Here is a 21,953-nt window from a genome sequence, read left to right on the forward strand (position 1 = left end):
ACATCCCAGTGGGGAGCCTGGTGACCCGTTTTGAGACATTGAGTTGCCCATTGGGAAGGTACAGGGAGGGGGCTACAGAGCCATCCAATCCAGCGTCCCAGTGGATGAAACTCGGTAGAAAAGTTTTGCCTATGCGCAGGGGTCGCGAGTCATCACTCGGACTCCTGGTGGCTTCGCCAGATCCCGGATCTGGCAGAGAGTGCCCTCGCCAGGCCTGGACTTCGGCTGAGTGAACCGGCTGCTAAGAGCCCTGGGGAAGGGAAAAAGAGTGAAGGGCACTCCCGACGGGACCTTCTCAATGGTCAATGTCTGTCTGTCTCAAAACTGTGGCTATAGAGAAGTAACCCTCTTTGCCCGCAAAGGCTGGCCAGGCCTTTTTTGGGAAATCGGGGATATTTTCTGCCAACTGAAGTGATAATCTCTACCAATTTGCCGATGTTTGTGCGGGAATCTTAGCCATGATCTGGTATCAGGAAAAGTGGAACCATGTGGTGTGTGGCTGATCTATCTCAGCGGCCCACGTGGTGGGAGCTATTGGCACACATGGTGGAGTAGTGGCCAACAAGTGTCTAGAGCTTCAGTAATGGCGACAACTCACATGCTGGAAGTCTGTGAGTGGGGCAGCTGTGGCACATGGTGGTGGCAGCGGTAGCAGCGGCGGTGGCGGCGGCAGGGAGACGGTCACTGCAGCAGTGAGCGGAACGAGAAACAGTACGGGAACTCGAGGCAGTGGCGTCGGTTAAGAGGAATAGGCAACCGCAGTGCCAGCCATGCAGCCAAGGCTATGCCGAGCCTGATGGGGTGGGCCAGGGTGGCCGGCAAGGACTGGTCGCAAGAAAATCTAGGTCCCTATGCGGGTTTGGCTTAACTATCTCAGTAAAGAAAGAAAAATTTTAGATGTACATTTGAAAGCCACATTTGAAATCTAGAGGAATCCCACCCTTTAGAATAGGTAGTGAGCTTTAGGCAGATGTACTTATCTGGGTGGAGTCTTATTTGGTCTATTGAAGGTAGATCTGATTGTAGCTTATCAGTTTATAAGAGATAACAACATGAGTTAGCAACATAAACATTTTTAAGATGAGCCTTTATGGAGCAGAAGGAGCAAGAATTGTATGTAGTGGAAAAGGAAGTTTAACAAGAGGAAACATGAAGCATTAATGGAACCAGAGCTTACTTAAGAAAGTAATCATATATCTGAGCTACTTGTTAGAAAATAGAAATCTGTTGTTTTTTTTTTTTTTTTTTTTTTTTTTTTTTTTTTTTAGTTGTTAAACTGCAGTTACCTTAGCTGTCAATGCAGTCAGAAATCTGGCTTAGAATAAATAAAACTTTAATCTAGCAGGCAGAATGAGATTGAAAATAATAAAGGGAAACAAAACATGCACGAGACAGGCACACAGGTGAGAAAGTGCAGTTGGGGCACTGGAGGCACTCACATACAGGGAGGGGGTTTGGTACTGTGGCAGCAGGGCAAGGCTAGGTGTTCCAGCCAGGGGGCGGGCCATCCCGCCCCTCGGTGGGCGGGGAGTACCTGTGCTGCCGCCATGGCAGGTCTTGGGACCATGTGTGTGATCTGCTAGGCAGGCGGCTGCTTACTAGGAGGCCCACCTTCATGGTTTCCCTAGGGACGGCCAGCAGGGCCAGGGTCCCTGCAGAAACCCAATCGCCACCCTTCTGCTCACTGCCCCTAGGGAGCGGCCGGAGCCTGGGGCACTAGGCCCACAGCACATCAGCCTGCTCTGAAGCTCCTGCGGGAGCCGTGTTGCTGGCTGCTGCTCCTTTCAGGAAGCCCACCTGCGGGCAGGTTCTACTAGCTCCGGATTCCTGCCGCAGGCCCAAGCAACCAAGGCTGAACCTTCCGCAGGACCAGATGCCTGCCCACTGGGTCCCAGCGGACAAAAAGAGTCTGGGACAGAGACCAGGACGGAGAAAGCACACGTGGGATGGGAACAGCTAGGTCTAGCAAACAGTCTCAAGCAGAGGCTAGGGGCAGGGACAGACCTTCACACAGAACAGATAGCTAGGAAGGGAGTGCAGTTTATTGGTTTCTGATCACTGTAAATTAAGCTAAAGCATCCCAGGAAATAGGGACAAAGGCGGCTAAAACAATCCCATGGCTGAGGGTAGGTATAGCTGCCATGGGGGCGCAAAACTCGGAGGCTGTGCTCCATGGAGGCAGCCCATGGGTGAGAGTCGGATATCGGGTTAAAGCGGAGGCAGGGCTCCTCGGAGGAGGTGCTCCAGAATGAGATCCAGGCCTGGCCTGGGTCTAGTAAAGAGAGGAGGGGGGTCCCAAGGGAAAAAGTCCTAGAATGATGGTCAGTAAAAGCATCTGTCCTCAGGGGTAGTTCAGGAACACTTCCCTGGGACCTCTTGGATGCTTACTCTGACCGATGTGGGGAGGGAGCTTACCAGGTCTTGGGCTAGTGAGCATCGGGATGAGAACCTGCATTTTCTTGAGGCGCTGGCACCAATCCAAGGTTGTTAAAAGTCACAGAATGAAAGGAAAGAGAGATCTGGTTGTGAGGAAATCTAACATCCTCACACGGGGCACCAATGTAAGGAAAAGATAACGGGGCACCAATGAAAGGAAAAGTCACAGGGCACCAATGTTGTGAAAGGATAATGATCCGAGTCATGGCACCAATGTTAGGGGAAGGATGAAGAGAGTGGGGGGCATATGGCCCATGGAGGTGCGGCAAGGCCTGAGGGCAAGGGAGATGCCTCTGAGGGGTCCATGTTGGGAATCCCTTCCCTGAGGGACCAGCCACACAACAGTATAGTACGGAATAGAGTTTATTCAGGTCATGGGAGAGTTAAGAGGGTGGTAGAGGCAGAGAGAGAGAAGTAGAGGAGTAGAGGCAGGCCATGAGCACCTGGGAGAGAGGGGGCAAGGAAAATGGGAGAGCAAGGCTGCAAGAGCACAAGGGCAGGAGAGGCCAAGAGAGAGAGAGGAGGGGTCAAGCAGCTCCTTTTATAGTGTCAGGTCACTGGGGCGGAGCATACCTGGCCACTGCTGGGTAATTGAGGGGTGGGGTATACCTGGCTGTTGCTAGGTAACTGAGGGGTGGGGTTTACAGAATCCCAACACCTTCGCCTTCCAAAGTCGAGAGAATCAAGATGACAACTCTCATAACTTCTTCAACCTGAATATATGGGCATTGAGAATCTAGAAGATGGAGGGAAATGAGGAAGCCAACCAGGCCTCATGAAGAATGGTCACATCAATGTTTAGTGTAGTCTCTGATGTCAGTGATTTAGGTAGGCATTCTGATGACAAGCGACAAGCTTCACCATAGTTGTAAATTTTGTTTTATATATACATATATATCAAAAGGAAACATTTGTCTCTGTGGGCCTTCTAGAGTTATTTGGTTCACTCCACCACCCCAGCTGCTTATGTCCTGGGTGGATATGATTGCCCCAGTGTTTTGTTTTCACTTACTTTCCTCCACTTCCAGGTACAAACATGAGTCCACATCCATTACCTTATCAAGTAGTTTATATGTTAAATTCTCAATCTACACACCCTCTACACAATAATCTTACGAAAATATAAGCTAGACAAAGATGTTAGCTGCCCATTTATATGAGATAAATTACCCTCATAGAAACCCTTATAAATAATCATAACAACCTCATCAAGCTAGAGATGTGTTGAGCGCAACATACACATCAGATTCCATCTTCTTCTTCTGTCCATCTTTGCCTACTGACTCCTGTTCTGGTCCTCCAGCCTCTTTCCCTGCCTACCTCTTCAGGGTCTAATCATGTATAGCCTTAACATCAACCCACAGAGATATACTGCATACTGCATTTTGACTTATTCTTTGATTGTGAATAGATTCGGAGCTTCTGTTTTCATTCTTTGAATATACAATGTTCCCTCCTGTCAGTGATGCTGTATGATTGATATGTGCTAATATTTAACCCCCAGTATTACCTAAACATCATAATATAGAGTTCCTTTCTAAGAAGGTCTTTTAAAAGACCTGTCTAAATTCTTGAAATCTTCTAAAACAAAAATATATCTTTTAAACTGGCATATATTGTTTTCTGTCTCAGATTCTAATAGGTTTTCTTTTATTTTTTCTGAATTTCTTTTCATTATCAAATAAAAGTTTGACAATATTACATAATACCTCACTGTGATCTAGGTACTATTTGTTTATGCATGTACATGTCTGAAGTGAGTAGAGAAGAGGACTAGAATAGAGAGGAAGAATAAATGAGGCCTCTGGACAGTACACATTCTTTGTAGACTCACAAAGATCATACTTATCAGGATAAGTTCCCAACTCTGGAACCTAATTGTGAGTACAGTTTTGAAACCAACATGAAATTATTATAAATCTCAGGGTTGTAATCAACGTCATGCCTGAAAGACTAAGAAGAAGGTACTAGGAACCAGGAATGGGAGCTGTATGCAAAGATCACCAGGAAAGAGCTATGAATTGTTTGTTTGTGAGCAAGACATGAGAAAATGATTAGAGGGTATTATTCACCTAATTGCTGACCTCTGACATTCTATCCCAGGTATAACCTGGTGAACTGAGAGGCAGATTTACCCAACCCATAAACTCAGGAGACACTCTACATCAAATTGCTAACTGATCAGGTAGAGGATGCATTTGAAAGGGCCAAGAGAAGAAGTGTACCCTTTCACCCTCATCATGAATTTGTGCATTATACAGTGATTAGTTTCTGCATGTAATGCAGAGAATACAAAATTCCACCAATGGCTTTATCATAGTGTGACACCAGGTACAGAACAAATCTGCTTGATACTAAATGAATAGTATTGGTCAGAATTATTTACTCAGAGGAATGAGAAAGAAAAATATTTAACAAGACTAAATTAAGTAGGAAATAAACAAAACTATATTTCTGAGTCAGGTCATGAAACTTAAATTGGTAATTGTAATGTTTCTTTTACTACTCCCTTGTGAAATTGTTTCTGTTTTAGTCTCTATATGTCGCAATTTTGCTGTGGTGAACTAAATTTTTTTCCTGAGCATAAATCCACAGAATCTGTTTTGTTGATTTTTTTTTTTACATTCTTTTGCTTAGCATTAATATTCAAGGAAGTATTAATGTCTCTGTAGTTTCTTGATTTCAAATCCAATTTTCTCTGCCACTTGAATTTCTGCAGCCCTCTTTGTTCATGGAAGTAGAAACAATCAATAAGGTAGTATTGTAATTTTATCTCAGTCTTCTATGGGTATCTCCATTTTTTTTAAATAGGCATTTAGTGCTCTGGGCTTACACTTTAGAACTGCTTCATTATGTCCTATAAGTTTTTGTATGTTGTATATTTATTTTTATTCAATCCTAGGAAGTCCCTAATTTCTTTCTTAATTCTATCTTGACCCATTTTTCATACAGTAGTAAGTTGTTCAGTTTCTATGAGTTTGGTAACTATCTGTTATATCTAATTTCCAGTTCAAATCCATGGTGGTCAGGTAACTGTTTTATCTTTTGAGATGTGCTTTGTGTCTGAGTATGTTGTCAGTTTTGAAGAAAGATCCATGAGGTGCTGAGAATAAGATATTCTTTTGTATTTGAGTGAAATATTCTGAAATATCTGTTAGATCCATTTGGCTTATAATGTCAGCTAGCTTCAGATTTTGTTTGTTTGTTTAGTTTTTACCTGGTGACTTGTCCATTGGCAAGAGATGGTGAAGGTTGAAATGTGATTTATTTTGTAGTGGTGTTTCTTTTACAAACCTGTGTGCATTTTTTTCTCTTTTACAAACTTGAATGTTTGTATTTGGTGACCAGATATTGAGAATTGCGAAGTCTTCTTGGTGAAATTTTCCATTTATGAGTACTTAATGTCCTTTCATGTTTTTATGATTACTTTTTGACTTGAAGTTTATTTTCTCAGTTATTAAAATGGATACACCAGCTTGCATCTTAGGTGTCTTTGTTTCCAATATGTTTTTTTCCATCTTATTACTCTAAGGTAAACTTGTTCTCTGATGTTAAGGAGTTTTTCTTGGATGAAACAAAAATATGGATCCTGTTTTTGAATCTATTCTGTTCACCCATGCCTTTTTATTGGAGGAACTGAGACCATTGTTATTGAGAAATATCGATGAATAATTTTCTTGATTCCTGTCATTTGGGGGTGTTGTTAACCACTTCTGTGGTTAGTTTGAAGTTTTTATTCTAGTGTTTTTTGTAGGGCTTAATAGATATTGTTTAATTTTGTTTTACATCACGGAATATTTTATATTCTTTATATATTTGATGGAAAGGTTTGCTGGGTATAATAGTCTGAGTTGGCATCTTTGGTCTCATAGTCTGTAAAACATGTGTCTTGGCCCTTCTTGCTTTCACGGTCTCTACTCAGAAGTAAGATGTTCTTATAGTAACTTTTATGTTACACGCTCTTGTTCCTTTAAAGTTTTTGATATTTATTCTGCATGATCCTTATACCTTGATAGGCATCTCCTTCTTTAGGTTAAGGGATTTTTCTTCTATAATTTTGTTGAAAATATTTTTTGTATTTTTGACCTGGGTTTATTTTTCTTCCTTTATTCCTATTATTCTTAGATTTGTTCTTTTTATGTTGTGTCATATTCCATGGATGCATTCATCCAAAATTCTATTTTTAGATGTAACATTTTATTTAATTGATATATTCATTTCTTCTTTTGAATCATCAATGCAGAGGTTTCTTTCATCTCTTATATTCTGTTGGTAAGATTGTCTTTCATGGTTTCTGTTTGAGTTCCTAAATTTTTCCTATCTAGATTTCGCTCATTTTCTATTGTCTTTTTTGATCCTACTCTCACTCTCATATCTTAGGCAGTTTTATTCATTTTCTTCTACAATTTGTATTTTCATAGCTTTTAAAAAATGTGATCTTGCCTGCAGGTTGTTGGGAGCTCAGAAGTGCAGCAGGAGAACTCTCTACCCTAAGTGGAAGGGTGAGTCAACTTCTTCTGCCCACTGTATAATCTGGAAGAGGCTGCCAAGAATTCTCACAGGTACAGGCAGTGGTACTCCCTGGGAATGCACACTTCTGGCCCAAGGCCAGAACCAGCTCAGCTATATCAGGTCTAGGCCATGACATTGGAATTCACAGCATAGCCTGAGAGAGGAACACGTAGAAACAATCTCCTTCTGGAGACCACGGGCCAGCAGACCCACAACAGAGACAAGCTTCAGTAAGAGACAATAAGATCCTGGACTGACTTTCATACAGACCCTAAGAAAACACAAGTTTCAGCCCAGAATACTTTATTCAGCACAACTTTCAATCACCATAGATGGAGAGATGAAGATATTCCAGAACAAAACCAAATTTACACAATATCTGTTCTGATATCCAGCTGTACAAAAGATAATAGATAGAAAACCCAATAAATTGAGGGAAACTACATCCTAGGACAAGCAAGAAAATGACTATGCAAAAAAAAAAAAAAAAAAAAAAAAAAAAAAAAAAAAAAAAAAAACCAAAAGAAGAAAGATACACAAACATAATTCTACCTCTAACAACAAAAATAACAGGAAACAACAATCAGTATTCTTTAATATCTATTAACATCAATGAACCCAATTCCCTAATAAAAAGATCTAGACTATCAGACTGGAAACATAAACAGTATCTAGCATTTTGCTTCATACAGTAAACTCATCTCAGAGACAAAGACAGACAGTACTTTAGAGTAAAAGGCTGGGAAAAGAACCTTCCAAGCAAATGGCCCCAAGAAACAAGCTGGAGTCGTCATTCTAACATCAAATAAAATAGATTTTCAATCAAAATCATCAAAAAAAAAAAAATAAGGAAGGACACTTTTTAGTCATTACAGGGAAAATTTATCAGAATGAATTCTCAATCCTTAACATATTTGCTCCAAATACAATAGTACCCACATTCATAAAAGAAACCCTACTAAAAATCAATGCATGAATTGTACCACACACAATAATAGTGGAAGACTTCAACACCCCACTGTCATCAGTGGACAGATCATGAAAGCAGAAACTGAACAGACACAGCAAAACTAGCAGAAGTTGTGAACCAATTGTAACTAACAGACATCTAAAGAACATTTCATACTAAAACAAAAGAATATACCTTCTTTTCAGCACCCCATGGCACCTTCTTCAAAATTGACCATATAGTCAGTCACAACACAAGCCTCAACTGATATAAGAAGATGGAACTACTCCCATGCATCCTCTTAGATCACCATGGACTGAGGCTAGTCTTTACCTTATTTGCAGACCACTGGTGCATATTTTCAAGGACCAATACCATATAGATCCCCATAATGTCCAATTATTATCGTTCCGTGACAGCTTCCTCTGCTGGGGCCAGACTCAGTCAGTGGCTTCAGTTTCAGCCATAGATGCATACAGGAGATCCTGTAGAAGCCTTTTCTTTCTAGGGAGCTCCACTGGTTGAGTGGAAGTCTCCTGATGTTCTGTGTTGTGCAAGGTTGCGTGAGTTCAAAAAACTCAGCTTTGAGGATGGTTAGCAGCAAGCCTGTGACTCCAGGAGACTGGTACTTGTTATCTTTTGAAGACCCAGTGCTCTAGTGCTTAAAGAAGAGAACCCCAGCTGCTTAACAGATAAAGAAGATAAAGAAGCCTGTTTATTAAGAAACACAGTATCTTAAAATTTTTTTTAAAACATTTTTGTCAGTACTTTTTTTCAGATTTTAACAACTTTATTTTACAAAACTAAGATAAATGTACAGATTTTAAGCATTGTTTGCATAAAATTATACAATACATTTTTGTCAGTACCTTTTTTTCAGATTTTAAAATAATTTTTACATAAAACTGTATGAATATATTTTTTAGTCAGTACTTGATTTTTTTTAAAGGTTTGATAGTATGCATTGAAAACTTAATAGTTACAATGAGCATAAAGTATGTGTAAAACAAAATGTAACATGGAAATAGTCAAAGTTTTCTTGTTGTATAGAGATTTTTTTGTTTTGTTTTGTTTTGTTTTGTTTTATTTCTTGGATTTCATACAGCCGGTGAGTTGTTTCTGGGACACTGCGAGCCTCTGAGGTTAGCATCCCATTATCAGTGACTGCATATTATGTCTGTTCTTTTGTGACTGGGTTATCTCACTCAGAATGATATTCTCTAGATGCAGCCATTTTCTTAAGAATTTGGTTAAGTCATTGTTTCTCGTGGCTGAGTAGTATACCATTGTGTAAATGTACCACAATTTTGGTATCTATTCATCTTCTGAAGGATATCTGGGTTCCTTATAGCTTCTGGCTATTATAAATAGAGCTACTATGAGCATTGTGGTGCATATATCTTTGTTGTGTACTAAGGTGTCTCTGGGCTTTATGCCCAGAAGTGGAATAGCTGGGTCTTCAGGTAGTATTATGTCCAATTTTCTGAGGTATCGCCAGACTGATTTCCAGAGTGGTTGTATTAGTTTGCAACCCCACCAACAGTGGAGAAGGGTTCCTCTTTCTCCGCAACCTCGCCAGCATCTGTTGTCATCTGAGTTTTGGATCTTGGCCAATCTGACTGGTGTGAGGTGGAATCTCAGGGTTGTTTTGATTTGCATTTCCCTGATGGCTAAAGATGTTGAACACTTCCTCAGATATTTCTCAGCCATTCGATATTCCTCAACTGAGAACTTTTTGTTTAGCTCTGTACCCCATTTTTTAATAGGGTTATTTGTTTCTCTGGTGTCTAGCTTTTTGAGTTCTTTGTATATCTTAGATATTAAGCCTCTATCTGATGTGGTGTTGGTAAAGATCTTTTTTCATTCTGTTGGCTGCCGTTTTGTTTTCTTGACAATGTCCTTAGCATTACAGAAACTTTTCAATTTCATTAAGTCCCATTTGTTAATCTTTGACCTTATAGCTTGAGCCATTGGTGTTTTGTTCAGAAAATTTTTTTCTGTGCCTATATGTTCTAAAGTTTTCCCGACTTTCTCTTCTAATAGTTTCAGTGTATCTGGTTTAATGTGGAGATCTTTGATCCACTTACACTTGAGCTTTGTACAAGGAGATAAGAAAGGGTCTATTTTCATTCATTTGTATGCTGAGTGCCAGTTGGACCAGCACCATTTGTTGAATAGGCTGTCCTTTTTCCATTGAATGTTTACGGCTCCTTTGTCAAAAATCAGGTGACCATATATGTGAAGACTCATTTCTGGATAATCTCTTCTATTCCATTGATACACATGCCTATTTCTGTACCAGTACCATGCAGTTTTCAGCACAATTGCCTTGTATTATAGCTTTAGGTCAGGGATAGTGATTCCCGCAGATGTTTTCTTGATGTTGAGGATGGATTTCGTTATTCTGGGTCTTTTGTTGTTCCATATGAAATTGCACATTGATCTTTCCAATTCCATGAAGAACTGGGTTGGAATTTTGATGGGGATTGCATTGAATCTGTAAATTACTTTTGGTAGAATGGCCATTTTTAAAATGTTGATCTTCCCAATCCATGAGCATGGGAGATGTTTCCATTTTCTGAGATCCTCCTCAATTTCTTTCTTTAGAGGTTTGAAGTTCTTGTCGTAAAGGTCCTTCAATTGCTTAGTTAGAGTCACACCAAAGTATTTTATGGTTTTTGTGACAATTGTGAAGCATACCTTTACCCAATTTTTTTCTCCTTTGTTTTTCCTTTGAGTATAGGAAGGCTACTGATTTGTTTGAGTAGATTTTGTATCCAGCCACTTTGCTGAACTTGTTTATCAGCTGTAGGAGTTCTCTGGTAGAGTTTTTGGGGTCACTTAAGTATACTATCATGTTATTGGCAAAGAGTGATATTTTTATCTCTTCCTTTCTGATTTGTATCCCCTTGATCTCCTTTTGCTGTCTAATTGCTTCAGCCAGGACTTCCAGTACTACGTTGAATAGGTAGGGGGAGAGTGGGCAGCCTTGTTGAGTCCCCGATTTTAGTGGGATTGCTTCAAGTTTCTCGCTATTAAGTTTGATGTTGGCTGTTGGTTTGCTGTATATTGCTTTTATTATGTTTAAGTATGGACCTTTGATTCCTTTTCTTTCCAGGACTTCTAACATGAAGGGGTGTTGGATTTTGTCAAATGCTTTCTCAGCGTCTAGTGACATGACCATGTGATTTTGACCTTTGAGTTTGTTTATATGGTGGATTACATTGATTGATTTCCTTATATTAAACCATCCCTGCATCCCAGGGATGAAGCCTACTTGGTCATGATGAATGATCATTTTGATGTGTTCTTGGATTCGGTTTGCAAGAATTTTGTTGAGTATTTTTGAGTCAATGTTCATAAGTGAGATTGGTCTGAAGTTCTCTTTCCTTGTAGGGTCTTTGTGTAGTTTAGGTACAAGGGTTATTTTAGCCTCAAAAAATGAATTGGGTAGCATTCCGTCTAATTCTATCTTTTGGAATAGTTTGGAGAGTATTGGTGTTATATCCGCAATAAATGTCTGATAATATTCTGCACTGAACCTGTCTGGACCTGGGCTTTTTTGTTTGGGAGGCTTTTGATGACTTCTTCTATTTCTTTAGGTGTTATAGGGTTATTTAGATGGTTTACTTGGTCCTGGTTTAACTTTGGGATCTTGTATCTGTCTAGGAATTCGTCCATTTCCTTTAGATTTTCCAATTTTGGGGAGTATAAGTTTTTGTAGAAGGATCTGATAATTTCTTAAATTTCCTCAGTTTCAGTTGTTAGGTCTCCACTTTTCTTTCTGATTTTGTTAATTTGTATACTCTCTCTTTGCCCTCTACTTAGTCTGGCTAGGGGTTTATCAATCTTGTTGATTTTCTCAAAGAACCAACTCTTGGTTTTGTTGATTATTTCAATGGTTCTTTTTGTTTCTATTTTTCTATTTCTGCCCTAATTTTGATTATTTCTTGCTGTCTACTCTTCTTGGGTATATCTGCTTCCTTTTGTTCTAGGGCTTTTAGTTGTGCTGTCAGGTTGCTGATGTAAGCTCTCTTCAGTTTCCTTTTGTAAGCACTTAGGGCTTTGTGTTTTCCTCTCAGTACTGCTTTCATTGCATCTCATAGGTTGGGTATGTTGTGTTTTCATTTTTGTTGAATTCTAGAAAGTCCTCAATTTTTTTCTTTATTTCTTCTTTGACCCTGCTATCGTTTAACAGAGCGTTGTTTAGTTTTCATGTGTACGTAGGCTTTTGGTGTCTTTGTTGTTGTTAAAGACCAGCCATAGACCATGGTGATCTGAGAGGATGCATGGGAGTATTTCAATCTTTTTATATTGATTTAGGCTCATTCTGTGTCCATTTATGTGGTCAATTTTCGAGACGGTGCTATGGGGTGCTGAGAAGAAGGTGTATTTTTTTACTTTAGGATGATATGTTCTGTATATATCTATTAATTCTAGTTGGTTCAAAGTCTCTGTTCAGTTTTCGTTTCCATGATCCGTCCATTGGTGAGAGTGGGGTATTAAAGTTTCCCACTATTATTGTGTCAGGTGAAATGTATTTTTTGAGCTTTAGGAGGGTTTCTTTTATGAATGTGGGTGCTTTTTTATTTGGAGCATATATGTTAAGAATTGAGAGTTCCTCCTGACAGATTTCCCTATGTAAAAAGTGTCCTTCTTTATCTTTTTTGATAAGTTTTGGTTGGAAATTTACTTTATTCGATATTAGAGTAGGGACTCCAGCTTGCTTCTTGGGGCTGTTTTATTGGAAGTTTTTTCCCCACCCTTTTACTCTGAGATAATATCTGTCTTTGTCTCTGAGATGAGTTTTCTGTATGCAGCAAAAGGCTGGATTTTGTTTATGTATCCAACCTGATAGCCTATGTCTCTTTATTGGGGAGTTGAGTCCATTTATTTTAATCGATATCAAGGAATAGTTGTTTCTTTTTTTGCCATTATTGCTTTTGTGGTTTGAGTTATGGCTGTGTTTTTTTCTTCTTTTAGTTTTCTTGTTTAGGAGTTTTCTTGTTTTTACTAGGCTGTATTTTCCCTCATTGTATTGGGTTTTCCACCTATAATTCGTTGTAGTGCTGGGTTTGTGGTCAGATATTGTGTAAATTTTGATTTGTCTTGAAATATCTTCATCTCTCCATCTACGTTGAGTGATAGTTTTGCTGGGTATAGCAGCTTTGGCCGGCACTTTTGCTCTCTTAGGGTGTGCATGATGTCTGTCCAGGCTCTTCTAGCTTTCATAGTCTCTGTTGAGAAATTGGGTGTGATTCTGATTGGCCTTCCTTTATATGTTACCTGACCTTTTTCCCTTACTGCTTTTAGTATTCTTTCTTTGCTTTGGGCCCTTGGTGTGTTTTGACTATTATGTGTTCTTTACTGGTCCAATTATTTGGAGTTCTGAAGGCTTCCATTATGCTCGTGGTCATCTCATTCTTGAGGGTAAGGGAAGTTTTCTTCTACGATTTTGTTGAAGATATTTACTGTGCCTCTTAGTTGATACTCTTCTCCCTCTTCTATTCCTATTATCCTTAGATTTGGTCTTCTCATTGTGTCCTGGATTTCCTGGACATTTTGGGTTAGGAGCTTTTTGTTTTTTGCATCTTCTCTGGCTGTTTTTACTATGTTATCAATGTTGTCTTCTGCCCCCGAGATTCTCTCTTCGATCTTTGTAATCTATTGGAAATGCTTGCTTTTGTGACTCCTCATTTTTTTGGGGGGGGGGGTTCTGCCTCTAGGGTTATCTCTTTTAGTGTTTTCTTTATTGTGTCAATTTCCGTTTTAATTTCCCTCTTCTATTCCTTTATTTCTTTGGTTCTCTTTTCCTATAATTCTTTGAGTTCTTTGAGTATTTTTCTTGTTTCCTCTTTAAAAGCTTCTGAATCTTTTTGCTTTTCCTCCCATTCTTTTTTAAGTATCTCTATCAGCATCTTGAGGTATGATTTCAGGTCTGCGTCTTCTTTTTCTGGAGTGTTCGGATTCTGATGTTTGCTTTTATGGGAGAGCTGGGTTCTGGTGTTGCCAGGTTGTCTTGGTTTCCTTGGGATATACTTTTTTGATTTCCTCTTGCCATTTTGTTCTCAGTAATATGTTCTCACCTTTCCCTTGTATCTGGTCTGTGTCCCTGGATATCCTCTGGTCCAGCTGGCAGATGGGCACAGCCCTGTTCTATGCTTCAGAGTCGCTGGGTGGGAACAGTGGTTCCAAAGTTCTGTTCCTGGTTTCCGGATCAGGCAGGTCCGAGGGTGTGTCTGCGTGTGCATTCTGCAGAGATCTCTCTGCTCCCTGGCTGCCCAGATCTCCCAGTCACCAGTCTCTCAACCTTAGGAGCTGGCGGTCTGTGAGGCAGATGGTCCGGGCTCTGTTCTGTGCCCTGAAGTCGCTGCCGGGTTGAAACTGAGGTTCCAAAGTTCTGTTCCTGGTCCCTGGATCAGGCAGGTCGGAGGGTTTGCCCTGTGTGTGCACTCCGCAGAGATCTCTCTGCTTCCTGGCCGCCCAGATCTCCCACTCACCAGTCTCTCAACTTTAGTAGCTGGCAGTCCGAGTGGCAGATCGGCCGGGCTCTGCTCCGTGCCCTGGAGTCGCTGCCGGGTGGAAACAGAAGTTCAAAGTTCTGTTCCTGGTTTCTGGATCAGGCAGGTCAGAGGGCGCGCACCGCGTGCGCACTCCGCAGAGATCTCTCTGCTCCCTGGCCTCCCAGATCTCCCACTCAGCAGTTTCTCCACCCCTTGGGCTGGTGGTTTGCATCGCAGATGGGCCGGGCTCTGTTCTGCACTCTGCCGGGCTCTGTTCTGCACTCTCCTTAAAAATCTTAAAAATTGCTGTTGGTGGGCTGGAGACATGGCTCAGTGGTTAAGAGCACTGATTGCTCTTCTAGTGGTCCTGAGTTCAAATCCCAGCAAGCACATGGTGGCTCAAAACCATCTGAAAGGGCATCAGATGCCCTCTTTTGGTGTATCTGAAGACAGCTGCAGTGTACTTAGTTATAATAAATAAATATTAAAAAAATGATTCGCTTTTGGCACCTGGAACAGCAGAGATTTAGGGACACAGGCCTAGCGATACTGTGCAGTGAGTAACCAAAGCACAGAGAGGGCTAGATGGAACACGCAAAAAATGTGGCCCTCAGGTTCAGAGGAGCCAGAACTCTGGCATAGGTACTCAGGGTCCGCCTGGGAAGTCCTTGGGCAGAGACCAAATGCTCCTGGCCCCTTGGCACCTGGAACAGCAGAGATCCAGGGACATAGGTCAAGTGATAATGCATTGTGAGTAACCAAAGCGCTGAGAGGGCTAGGGAGAGCACACGTAAAATGCAGACTTCCGGTTCAGCAGAGCCGGAACTCTGGCATAGGGTCTCGGCATCCAACCGAAAAGCCCTTGCTCAAAGTCTAGACATACATGCCCACAGTAAGGCACAGGCCCTTGTAAGTGGGAGCCGGGGTTTGCCCTGGAACAGCAGTGCTTGAAGTTCAACTCTACAGACCCCCTTACACCTGGACCAGAGAGGAATCTGACACATAGGCCCAGGGAGAGCAAATCGGGAATCCTCAGAGAGCAGAAAGTACTGTGCTATCTGGAAAAGGGTCTTTTGTGATGTAGAGAAAGAGCCAGTTCCCTGCCAGTAGTTCTCAGGATCTGTGGGCACAGGGATGAGCTACCAGAACAGCCTCAAAAGAGGTTTGACTTCTGAGTCCACAAAGACAGAACTGAGTCACTGCTACCAGAACTTACTTGCTTACAGAAGCTCCAGACTCAGAAGCAGTTTTTTTCCTGAACACCCGGGCACTCAGGTCCACAGGAGCAATGGGTACCAATCACTGACAAGAAGACAACATATAATCACAGATAACAAGATGGCAAGAAGAAAATGAAAAAACTTAAGCAATGAAAACCAAGACAAATTGGCAACATAAAACCCAGCTCTCCCACCACAGCAAGCAGTGGATTGCCAAACACTCCAGAAAAAGAAGACTCAGACTTGAAATCATACTTCAAGATGATGGAGATCTTTGAGAAGAGAATGAATATGCTACCTTAAACAAGTATGGGAGGACAACCATAAACAAATAGAAGCTTTTAAAGAGGAAACAAAAAACACTCAAAGAAATCAAAGAACTATAGGAAAACAGAAACAAAAGGATGAAGGAATTGAAAATGGAAATAGAAACAATAAAGAAAACACAAAAAGAGATAACCCGGGAGATGGAAAACCTAAAAGAGAAATCAGGAGTCACAGATGCAGGCATCTCCAGCAGACTACAAGGGATGGAAGAGAGAATTTCAGGGGTTGAAGACAACATTGAAAACATAGACGAAACAGTAAGAGAAGATGCACAAACCTAAAAGCTCCTAACCCAAAATGTCCAGGAGATCCAGAACACAATGAGAAGACCAAACAATAGGTGTAGAAAAGAGCGAAGAATGTCAAGTAAGAGGCAAAGTAAATATCTTCAACAAAATCACAGAAAAAAAAAAAAAAGAAAAGAAAAACCCATTATGCTCAATCCTTACACACTAAGAAAAATTCCCTACCCTTAAGAATGAGATGACTATGAGCATAATAGAAGCCTACAGAACTCCAAATAGAGTGAACTGGAAAAGAAATTCTTTCTGTCATATAATAGTCAAATCACCAAGTGTTCAAAACAAAGAAGGAATACTAAAAACAGTAAAGGAAATAGGTCATGTAACATATAAAGGTAGACCAATCAGAACTTCTCAACTGACTATGAAAGCTAGAAGATTCTGGAAAGGCACCATACAGACACTAAAAGAACACAAATGTCAGCCAAGGTTGCATACCCAGTAAAACTCTCAATCACCATAGAGGAAGAGACCAAAATATTCCAGGAAAAAATTAATTTACACAATATATGACCATAAACCCTGCCCTACAAAGAATAATACATGGAAAACCCAACACAAGGAAGGAAACTACATCCTAGAAAAAGCAAGAAAATAACTAAGCAAGAAAACCAAAAGAAGAAAGACACAGAGACATAATTCTATGTATAAAAGCAAAAAACATATCAGGAAACAACAACCACTGTTTCAATATCTGTTAACATAAATCAACTCAATTCCCAAATAAAGTGACATTGGCTATCAGACTGGACGTATAAACAGAATCCAGCGTTTTGCTGCACACAGGAAACTCAGCTCTGAGACAAAGACAGACACTATCCCAGAGTAAAAGGCTGGGAAAAAAATCTTTCAGCCAAACAGCCCTCCCCCAAAACAAGCTGGAGTAGCCATTCTAATATCGAATAAAGTAGATTTTTCAACCAAAAGTCATCAAAAAAGATAAGGAAGGACACTTTTTACTCATTACAGGGAAGATTTATCAGGAGGAACTCTCAGTCCTTAACATTTATGCTCCAAATACAAGAGCACCCATATTCATAAAAGAAATGTTACTAAAGCTCAAAAAATACTTAATGAAAGACTTCATCATACACTCTCATCTGTAGACAGATCATGGAAGCAGAAACTGAACAAGGACGCAGTGAAACTAACAGAGGTTATGAACCAATTGGAATTAATAGACATCTCCAGAACATATCATCCTAAAACAAAAGAATACACCTTCTCAGCACCTCATGGCACTTTCTCCAAAATTGACCATATAGTCAATATATGAGTCAAAACAAGACTCAATATATAGAAAAAGATTAAAATACTCCCATGCATCCTATCAGATCACCATGGACTAAGTCTGGTCTTTAATAACGACAAAGACAACCAAAAGCCCATATACACATGGAAACTGACTAATGATGTACTAAATGATGGCATGGTCAAAGAAGAAATGAAGAAAGAAATTAAGGACTTTCTATAATTTAATGAAAATAAAAGCACAACATACCCAAACCTATGGGAAGCAATGAAAGCAGTACTAATAGGAAAATTCATAGTTCTGAGTGCCTCCTAAAAGAACCCAGAGAGAGCATACACTAGCAAATTGACAGCACAGTTGAAAGCTCTAGAACAAACAAAAAAGATGCACCCAAGAGGAGTAGAAAGCAAAAAATAATCAAACCAGATCAGAAATTGACCAAACAGAAACAAAAAGTATCATTCAAAGAATCAAGAAAACCAAGAGATGGTTCTTTGAGAAAATTAACAAGATTGATAAACTCATAACCAGACTAACTAGAGGAAAAAGAGAGAGTATCCAAATTAACAAAATCAGAAATGAAAGTGGAGACATAACAACTGAAAATGAGGAAATTCAAAATCATCAGATCTTACAACAGCCTATACTCAATAAAACTTGAAAATGTGGAGGAAATGGATGAATTCCTAGACAGATACCACATAATAATGTTAAACCAGGACCAGATAAACTATCTAAATAATCCCATAACACCTAAAGAAATAGAAGCAGCCATCTAAAGACGCTCATTCACAAAAAAGTCCAGGATCAGATGCATTCAGTGCACAATTCTATCAGACATTTATTGTCGACCTAATAACAATACTCTCCAAACTATTCCACAAAATAGAGTCAGATGGAACACTAAGTTTTCGAGGCCACAATAACCTTCATTCCTAAACCATACAAAGACCCTACAAGGAAAGAGAACTTTAGAACAATCTCCCTTATGAACATTGATGCAAAAATACTCAGCAAAATATTTGCAAACACAATTTAAGAACACATCAAAACGATCATTCACCATGATCAAGGAGGCTTCATACCTGGGATGCAGGGATGGTTTAATATACAAAAATTCATTAATGCAATACACCATATAAACAAACTCAAAGAAAAAACCACATTGTCATTTCACTAGATGCTTAGAAACATTTGACAATATTCAAAACCCCTTCGTGTTAAAAGTCTTGGAAGAAACAGGAATCCAAGGCCCAAACCTAAACATAATAAAAGCAATATACAGCAAACCAATAGCTAACATCAAACTTAACAGTGAGAAACTTGAATCATTCCCACTAAAATCAGTGACTAGACAAGGCTGCCCACTCTCCCCCTACCTATTCAACATAGTACTGGAAGTCCTGGCTGGAGCAATTAGACAGCAAATGGAAGTCAAAGGATACAAAACAGAAAGGAAGTAGTAAAAATATCACTATTTGTAGATGACATGATACTATACTTAAGTGACCCCAAAATTCCACCAGAGAAATTTTACAGCTGATAAAAAAATTTAGCAACGTGGTTGGATATAAAATTAACTCAAACAAGTCAGCATCCTTCCTCTACTCAAAGGACAAACATGCAGAGAAAGAAAAGATACCCTTCACAGTAGTCACAAACAATATGAAATACCTTGGCATGACTCTAACTAAGTAAGTGAAGGACCTGTATGACAAGAACTTCAAATATCTGAAGTAGGAAATTGAGGCAGATTTCAGAAGATGGAAAGATCTCCCATGCTCATGGATTGGAAGGATCAACGTTGTAAAAATGGCCATCTTACCAGAAGCAATCTACAGATTCAATGCAATCCCCATCTTAATTTCAATCCCATTCTTCATAGAGTTGGAAAGAGCAATATGCAAACTCATCTGGAATAAAAAAAGCCTAGAATATCAAAATCCATCCTCAACAACAAGAAAACATCTGCAGGAATCACCAACCCTGACTTCAAGCTATATTACAAAGCAATTGTGTTACAAACCACATGGTGCCGAGACAGGTACGTTGATCAATGGGACAGAATAGAAGATCCAGAAATGAGCCCTCACACATATTGTCACTTGATTTTTGTTAAAGCTGCTATAAACATTCAATGGAAAAAGGCCATCTTCAATAAATGGTGTTGGTTCAACTTGCAGTCAGCATGCAGAAGAATGAAAATAGACCCTTTCTTATCTCCTTGTACCAAGCTCAAGTGCAAGTGGATCAAAAATCTCAACATTATACCAGGTACACTGAAACTATTAGATGAGAAAGTAGGGAAAACATTAGAACACATAGGCACAGGGGAAAACTTCCTGAACCAAACAACAATGGCTTGTGCTCTAAGGTCAAAGATGGAGAAATGGGACTTAATGAGATTGCAAAGTTTCTGTAAGGCTAAGGATACTGTCAAGAAAAAAGAAAACAAAACATAGCAAAGCAAAACAAAAAAACAGCAGTCCACAGATTTTGAACAGATCTTTACCAACCCCACATTTGATAGAGGTCTAATATCCAATGTATACAAAGGCCTCAAGAAGTTAGAATCTAGAGAATCAAACAATCCTATTAAAAATGGGGTACAGTGGTAAACAAAAAATTCTAGATTGAAGTATATTGAATGACTGAGAAGGATGTAAGGAAGTGTTCCACATCCCTAGTCATCAGGGATATGCAAATTAAAACAACTCTGAGATTCCACCTCACACCATTCAGAATGGCTAAGATCAAAAACTCAGATGACAGCAGATGCTGGTAAAGATGCGGAGAAAGAGGAACACTCCTCCACTGTTGGTGAGGTTTTAAACTGGTACAATCACTATGGAAATCAGACTGGCGGTTCCTCAGAAAATTGGACATAGTCCTACCTGAAGACCCAGTCCTCTCACTTCTGGGCATATATCCAAAAATGCTCTAACATACAATAAGGGCACATGCACCACAATGTTCTAGCGTTCTCAGGTGTGCTGTCCAACTGTTAGTGTATGCTGTCTCCAGTTTTTTTTTTTTTTGGAAGTACTCAGAGCTATGAATATTTCTCTTATCACTGCTTTCATTGTATTCCATAAGTTTTGTTATGTTGTCCTTTAATTTTCATTAAATTTTAAAATGTCTTTAATTAATTAATTTATTTCTTTCTTGACTAAGTTACCATTGAGCACAGCATTGTTCAGATTTCATGTGTATGTGCAATTTTTTCTTGGTGTTCTTGTTATTGAAGACCAACCTTAGTCCATGGTGATCTGAGAGGATGCATGGGATTGTTTTGATGTTCTTGTATCTGTTAAGGCCTGTTCTGTGACAGGTAATATGGTCAGTTTTGTAGAAGGTGCTATGAGGTGCTGAGAAGAAGGTATATTCTTTTGTTTTAGGATGAAATGTTCTATAGATTTCTATTAAATTCAGTTGGTTCATAAGTTCTTCTGGTTTAACTGTGACTCTGTTCAGTTTTTGCTTCCATGATCTGTCCATTAATGAGAGTGGGGTGTTGAAGTCTCCCACTGTTATTGTGTGTAGTACAATATATGATTTGAGCTTTAGTAAAATTTCTTTTATGAATATGGGTGCCCTTGTATTTGGATCATAGGTGTTCAGGATTAAGAGTTCATCCTGATAGATTTTTTTTGATGTGTAAAAAGTGTCCTTCCTGATCTTTTCGATAACCTTTGGTTGAAATTTTATTTTATTCAACAAAAGAATGGATACTTAGCTTGGTTTTTTTGGACCATTTTCTTGAATAAATTTTTCCTAGCGTTTTACTCTGAGGTAGTCTCTGAAGTAGTAACTGTCTTTGACACTGAGATGAGTTTCCTCTATACAGAAAAATTCTGGGTCCTTTTTACATATCCACTCTAATAGTCTATGTCTTTTTTATTAATTTAGTTATTTTATAAAATATTATTATAGTTCACAAAATTTGTTAAATAATAATATAAGATGAATACACCATTTTTTTCTTTTCTTTTTGTTTCTTTTTCTTTCTAAGAAGAACTGAGGCTTCCACATTTTGGCCTTCCTTCTTTTTAGCTTCATTTGGTCTTAGAGTTTTTTCTTGGGTATTCAGAGCTATTTGAGGTTAGTATACAATGATCAGTGACTGCATATTATGTGTGTTCTTTTGGGACTGGGTTACCTCACTCAGGATAATATTCTCCAGTTCCACCCATTTGCCTAGGAATTTTAAAATCTTATTATTTCTAATAGCTGAGTAGTACATTATTGTGTAAATGCACCACAGTTTCTGTATCTAGTCCTCTACTGAAGGGCATGTGGCTTCTTTCCAGTTTCTGGCTATTATAAATAAGGCTCCTATGAACATGGTGAAGATTATATTTATATAATATGTTGGAGCATCTTTGGGGTATATTCCCAGAAGTGGAGTAGTTGGGTCTTCAGGTAGTAGTACTATGTCCAATTTTCTGAGAA

The 21,953-nt window shown here is 39.4% G+C and overlaps 1 pseudogene across 1 annotated transcript in view; it reads left to right on the top strand.

Moving 5' to 3' along the window:
* The first annotated feature begins 633 nt into the window (after positions 1 to 633).
* The window catches only part of LOC308417706 (olfactory receptor 2D3-like), a 44,049-nt pseudogene continuing 22,729 nt past the window's right edge, over positions 634 to 21,953 (top strand). The window contains exon 1 of the transcript in view: positions 634 to 692. The product of the transcript in view is annotated as an olfactory receptor 2D3-like (transcript). The remainder of the gene's footprint in view (positions 693 to 21,953) is intronic.

This window comes from Micromys minutus (genome assembly GCF_963924665.1).
Source record: "Micromys minutus genome assembly, chromosome: 2".
Taxonomy (NCBI): Eukaryota; Metazoa; Chordata; class Mammalia; order Rodentia; family Muridae; genus Micromys; species Micromys minutus.